The sequence below is a fragment of the Diaphorina citri genome, unplaced genomic scaffold, assembly GCF_000475195.1.
Source record: "Diaphorina citri unplaced genomic scaffold, Diaci psyllid genome assembly version 1.1 scaffold4242, whole genome shotgun sequence".
Classification (NCBI taxonomy): Eukaryota; Metazoa; Arthropoda; class Insecta; order Hemiptera; family Psyllidae; genus Diaphorina; species Diaphorina citri.
In genome coordinates this window covers 5,993-13,128 of record NW_007381641.1, presented here as the reverse complement: position 1 = coordinate 13,128, position 7,136 = coordinate 5,993, and the positions used below count along the sequence as shown (strand labels likewise).

Sequence of the window (7,136 nt, the reverse complement as noted above, 5' to 3'; positions counted from 1 at the left end):
TTTGATTATAGTTCACTGTCCTAGATCCAACATTCTTTTGCACCATTCTCTACCAGGGTGCAAAAGATGTGAAAATTCAGTAGATGATCCACTTAGGAGATAAGTATCACAGCTTTTGTAAAGTCCAAATGACCTTTTTAGGCTGTGTTTATGAACAGGGCTGAGATGAGCTCGGTCGAGGTGAGATAGGATATTGTTTCTACAGTTTTGCATTGGAGTGGTAACTTAACCAAGGATAACGTGGGATTGTTGGGCTTTTTTTCTGACCCTCTGTCCCGGCGGCAATTTTTAAAATTTATTTTATATTTATTTTTGTTTGCTTTGTAATTCGCTTGTTTGTAATATCTAATTTAAATGAAAAGTATAATATAAACGTGCAAACTAGAGATAAAAAGTAAAAAATGAATTCAGATTGTACGCGTTGCGGAAAAAAAAATCAAGATTTCGAATTTCCCGCCAACTTTACAAGTTTACAAGCTCATGAAGGCTCTGTGTTAAGTTACCACATCATTTTCCACTTGCCAAGAACATCTCAGAATGGCCTAACTCAGCCCTGTTCATAACCACGGCCTTACTGCAAACTACGGTAGCTTCTGCAAGAAACTGCAAACTACGGTAGCTAAGATGTAAACGCATCTTTTTGAAATGTCAACAAAGACATTTCTGTTATCAATTTTTTTTTTATCAGTAAACAAAAAGCAAAACCAAGAAATGAAAAAATCAACTAGAGTTTTCCTATCCTAGACCTATTCGATTTTACCAATTATTAATTCAGTATTCAAGACATCAAAGTCCAAGTCAAAGAACATTGCTGTATTTTCTGTGAACTATCCAAATAAATTCTTTGCTCAAAACAAATACGTGGTAAGTAACTTGTCAATGTCTTAGGATCCCTATTTCCTAGATATTAACGTGGGAGAAAAATGGTTAAAAATCAAGAGAATCACTTATCACTTGACTGACTTGACAGATTACGGTTAAAGCCTGGTTAGCCTGGTGATAACGAAAGTTGAGTAAAATTGTGCTTGTCACTAAAACAATGGCAATGACCTATGATTTTTTTTGTCTTGGCCAGGGTTTATGGTTGGTTCTCTGTTGTGGACACGTTTCAATGGATAGCTAAGATAAGGTTAGTGAGCAGTATCTATCTATTTTAACACGGAACAGAGCTAGGTAGGTTTTTGATTTTTTTTCTCTTTTCAATATGCTTTCAGGTTCAACCTTACCAACTCTGATTAGTCAATATGGATTCACTGCTTCAGTAATTGACTCGGAACAATGTTCAATATAAAACTCGTTCCATTGATTCTCATCCTCATTTTTAACAAACACCATGTCACATCTATCCGAGAATATTCCAAGCAAGATCTCGTCCACCTGAGGGACCAAGTGAAAGATGTTTTCTATCATGCATATAATGGTTATTTGAATTGTGCTTTTCCTTATGATGAACTGCGGCCTTTGAGTTGTGATGGGATAGATACATGGGGTAGCTATTCTCTTACATTGATAGATGCTCTGGATACATTAGCCATCATGGGGAACTACACAGAGTTTGCTCGAGTGGTTCAACTCATCACAGAGAGAGCTAACTTTGACACCAACATTAATGTGAGTGTGTTTGAGACAAACATTCGTATTGTGGGAGGTTTGCTTAGTGCACATTTGTTTTCAGAGAAGGCTGGATTGACACTGGAACCTGGCTGGCCTTGCAATGGACCTCTGTTGAGGCTAGCGGAGGATGTGGCAAGGCGACTTTTACCTGCCTTTGATACAGAGACAGGCATGCCCTATGGAACTGTGAACTTGAGATATGGTGTCCCTGCAGGAGAGACCGCAGTGACTTGTACAGCAGGGGTGGGGACGTTCATCATAGAGTTTGGTACACTGTCAAGACTTACAGGGGATCCTATCTATGAGGAAGTGGCTCTGAATGCCCTCAGATCCTTGTACAAGAGGAAATCAAACATTGGACTGTTTGGGAACCATATAGACACCAAAACTGGGGTGTGGACTGCTCAGGACTCTGGTATAGGGGCAGGGGTAGACTCGTACTTTGAGTATCTGATCAAGGGAGCCCTCCTGTTTCAACGACCAGAACTATTGCATATGTTCAATGAGATTCGACGCCCTATTGAGAAGTATCTGAAGCGAGATGATTGGTACTTGTGGGTGTCTATGCACAAGGGTCAGGTATCACTTCCAGTGTTTCAATCTCTAGAAGCATTCTGGCCTGGTATACTTAGTCTGATAGGTGATGTCAGTGCTGGTATGAAGAGTCTACACAACTATCACCAGGTTTGGAAACAGTATGGATTCCTGCCAGAGTTTTACAACATCGTCAACTCGGAGGCTGGAGTCAATAGAGAATCTTATCCACTGAGACCTGAGCTGATAGAGTCCGTCATGTATCTCTATCGTGCTACGGGAGATCCCTATCTATTAGATGTAGGTGTGGATATGTTACGTAGTATTCAACATAGTGCCAAGACGCCGTGTGGTTATGCAACCATCAAGAATGTCGTGGATCATTCCCAGGAAGATCGCATGGAGTCTTTCTTTCTATCGGAAACCACCAAATATCTTTACCTTCTATTTGACACAGAGAATTTCATTCACAATGATGGAAGCCAGGGGAAGATATTCGAAACAGACGCGGGACAGTTATGTGTTCTCGGTGCAGGAGGTTATGTGTTCAACACAGAAGCACATCCTATCGACCTGTCAGCACTACATTGTTGTTCTAATGAGAAGCTAGGAGATGTGACAGAGAGGAAGGAACATGTTGAGAAGGAAGTTGTGGAAAACGAAATAAATGACGACGAAGAAAACGGAAGCGGTGAACAAGAGATGGAAACTGCAACTCCGACAGAGGATGAAAAACTTAGTGAGAACGGAGGAGATATAACAAGTGAAGCGAATTTGAACGCAACAGTGCTAGAAGTAGACGATGCCAAAGTCACTCCATCTGATAAAGACAAATCCAACGAGGGTATGAACAGGATTAATGAAGATCTAATGGACAGATTTGACCATTTGGAACGCGTTGTCATGGCCGGCAAGGTAGCACAACTGAAGCAAGACAACCAGAAGAAAATTGACGCCCTCATAAAAAAGGTCATTAAAACAAATCTGCTGTCGTTAAAACAAACCATGGCTAGTAGTGAAGACGATCCAATCAAACAACTGGAGAACTTGGAGAATCTTCAATGGAAATTGGACGAACTGAAAACAGCACACGCGAAACTCAGAATGGTGAATGAGTTTCTAGATGCAAGGATGAATGAGATTGTAAAGAGAGGACAGATCCCCATGAATGAGAAGGGGAAGGAGAAATATTGGATGGAGTTGGAGGAGAGACTGAATGAATTGACGAGGGAGGAGAGAGAAACGTTTGCCTTCGATCATTTTGACGATACGCGACTGGGAAATCATTTAGGAGTGGATGATGTGCATGGAGAGATAGGTAATGGACGTAGCACGATCAAGAACGCCAACCAGAATACACATGCTAACAATCGCAAAATCAACAGCAATGCCAACACCAATCAAGACCATTTCCACGAAAGCGCCCGAGGATCGAAGTTCAAGGACACAACCACTCATCCTAAGGAAACCCCATCTCATCCCACTGAAATCTCTCCTCCTAGTCAAGAACTAAGCGATGCGAAGATCATCGTCAACAGTTCCATGTATTTGGTGGAAGAAAACCAAACAGACCTGGGTCCTGAAGACACAGAGGCTCAACCCGTTGATGAATGCGTGGGTCTGATAGGAGAACCTCTCGCCCTATGCCGGCTTAGCCTCACCCCTCCGCCAGTGTTCAACCCACAAAAACTGTTCGAGAGACTTCGCCACGGCTCGCACGAACTCGATGGCATCTCGAATGCGAGCTACGCGATCTTGTCGTGCGCGCCACAACCATTCTTTACGCGGTTCACGTTACGTGGGGAGTTTTTTGAGACGCCACCGTGATGCGAGGCAAAGGAAAAGATACCAAGAGTATACGTTTGAATGAGCTGTTCCATACTAATACTAAATCAAGGTAGAAACACACTACTATCACGTGAAGTCATGGGGAGGCAGAAAGATGTAGAAATAGAATAGAATATACCTTGTTTATACTGCCAGCGATGTAACAACTGCGTAAAGTCTGACGTCACACATATTTGAACTCTTTCATTAGAATGGAAAATAAAAATTGAATTTTCGACCTTTTACAGTTATTTTTTCGGAGTTTTGACCTCAGATTTGGATTTTTCCCAACTTTTTACATAGGAATCAACCATTTATTTATAATTTTTACCCATTTGCAACTGCTCCAATGTCCATTGTTGTAGATTTATCATAAAACCAAGTACCCAAGGAGTGATACATTTTATGTCCTGGTTGATGGGAATCGAACCCGCGACCTCCCGATTAACCATGAGGTGATTGATTGAGCTATCATTGTAATTGTAATTTTCTACTTTATTTTTGATATACATAGTTAGTTTTACAATGCTACCAAAGATAGTAAGATATACCAAACCTAAAAGAAATAAAGAAAGTCCAGTATGGTAAATTTTCATATTTGAATTGTTTTTTTCCTTTTTTATTAATGTTCAGTTATGGTCATTTATGAAACATAAATAATATTAGCCAGTACATTTCTTTACAACAAATATAATTTCTCTTTGTATTTTTTTACACTTTTCAAGGTTCTTTTTTATTTATAAAAAATTAAAATTACAAAAATACTATCAGTGGACCCCCTTCCTTTTCCCCCCACAATGACACTTTACCAGGATTTGTAGGGTAACATAATATAAAAAAAAGTTGACAATTTTTTTCAACCTCACGAAAAAACTCGACCCCAGAAAATTTTAAATCAGTCTTAAAATTGAGAGAGTTCTATCTGGTGTGAGTTTCAAAAGAATTGTATTTTTTGAGCCGATTTTACTTAACTTTTTGTGCAGTAAATTTGCAAAAAGTACTAAGCGACAGGATAATTTTCTTTAGAAGAAAAAAGGTATACTACTGAAAAAGACCACTGTTCTCAATCTGTATTCTTCTTTGTAACAAAGTATTCAATAGATTTCTCTCCTTCTTACTTCTTTTTGTCTCTATTGTGTTTTTCGTAATTATAAGGCCACTTTTAACTGAAAGGCATCTTAAAAATCTAACTAAAAAAGGTTCACTTTAAAAATTCGTACAAAAATATTTTTCTAATAAAAAAAAACTAGCAAATTTTTATTCGTCTCTTTTAGCCAATTTACGTCATCCCTTAATCCGTTCATTTGATCATTTTTGCATTTTGAAAAATACATTTTTCAGACGCACATACCTATTTCATCATTATTTTTTACTTTCCGAATCCAATAGGCAGGAAAGTAATGTTTTATTCCATTTTCCAAGTACATACAAATATGTTTGTTGTTGTTTACAAATGCAATAATGCAAAGGAATTAGCTATTAGGCCATATAAACAAATAAATAGTACAAACAGTATTCCCTTTGTAATGAACGGATTGGCATCAGAAAGTCGCCTATGGATCCACGATGTTTAGTCGTTAGAGCCCATTCCCACTTGTCATTCGGAAAAGAAAATCAAATCGTGCGAACACTCTCATTTAAATTACATTGCCTACAAGGACATTTTGTGTCGTTCGGAAAAGTCGTGTCGTGTGTAGTGGGAACACTCATTCAAATTATATTGCCTACAGGACATTCGGAAAAAAAATCGTCTGAAACTCACAAGTGGGAACGGGCTCTTAACGGGAGTATCTAATGTCCAGTTCACACCAGCAACAATTTCATCAATTGTTTCTCAACAATAAAGAAGTGTTTTTGCAACAATCCAGCAATTACTCTTCAGACTTGTTTCTGAAACATTTTTGTCGTTTAGTTTGTACTCTGTACTATACTAGGTTTTGAAAGTTGCTCAACATTCGAAACGTTTGTTTCGCAACATTTGCACAACTGTTGCGAAACAAATGTTCCGTGTTTACTAGGCTTAAGCAACGATTATTAAATTTCCATTACGGGTTTAATACCTCCCATAGAATAGGGGACAAAGTGTAAAGGGGGTTTCATAAAGTCACATCCTTAACACACGTACACTACACATTGGTTGGTATGCATTAGAACGAAAGACTTGGATTTCCAAAGGCCCAGGTGTACCTAAGTGATTGTTGACCTTTGAGTATGTCCGGAGACTGTTCTGAGAATGCTCCGAGCGTGATTACTCAACAATCACATCAAGGGAACTTATGTAAAGTCCGGGAAGTTATGGGTTTTCCTTTTTTCTTCACCTGATGGTTAGAACAGATCTCGACCTCGGCCATGAATCTAAGGCAAGCCACTCACTATCAGGAAGGGACCTGACAGGTCTACTTGATACCTGATGAGCACACACACCATCAGGTAGACCTGACAGGCGGACCTGATCAGGTGTACCTGTCAGGTCTGCCTGGCAGTGAGTAGCTGGCCTAAGCATGAAATACCGGAATATTATTTATTTAAGAAGTTTACATTTAGAAGTTATTCAGTACAAATCTCTCAACTAAATAAATATCCAACAAATGGTATACCTCTTCTTCTTTTACTTAGTCTTTTCCCACTCAAGTGGGGTCGACATAACAAATGGTATACCGCCTCTACTCGTCTAGAAGTTCTTGTTCAATGATTTAGAAGAGGAGAGAGGGGCTGTCAGGATTGTAAATCAGACCTTCGCCTGCCACAGGGACCGTATGTTGGCCGTCGCTCCGTGGTCGAGAAGCAGTTAAGAGGGCCGGACATGCTAGGGCCGGGCGGGTGCGAGGACCAAATGGCGTTAGGGAGGGCCAGGTAACGGAGTTTGTAGAAGCTGGGGCGGACGGGGGCGCTGAGGCCCCTCAGAAACGGTCCGGGGGCGGATGGCCAGGGCAGCTAGGGGTTGTCGTAGGCCCTATAGGAAGCGGTGTCCCCACCCCTGGGGTTCTATTATAGGGGCGTCCTTACTGTGCCGTACTTGGTCGACCGACCTTACGGTGACCATAGGACGCCGAACGCTGCCAGGACAGTGCCCCGGACTGGCTGACACTTAGAAACGACACGCACGTAGTCTGCTTCCTGAAAGGGTAGGCACCGTGTTCGAGACCGAAAATGCCTACCCA

The 7,136-nt window shown here is 40.5% G+C and overlaps 1 pseudogene; it reads left to right on the top strand.

Annotated features, from left to right (window-relative positions):
- The first annotated feature begins 679 nt into the window (after positions 1-679).
- LOC103520901 lies at positions 680-4,099 on the top strand (annotated as a pseudogene).
- Positions 4,100-7,136: the final 3,037 nt, after the last annotated feature.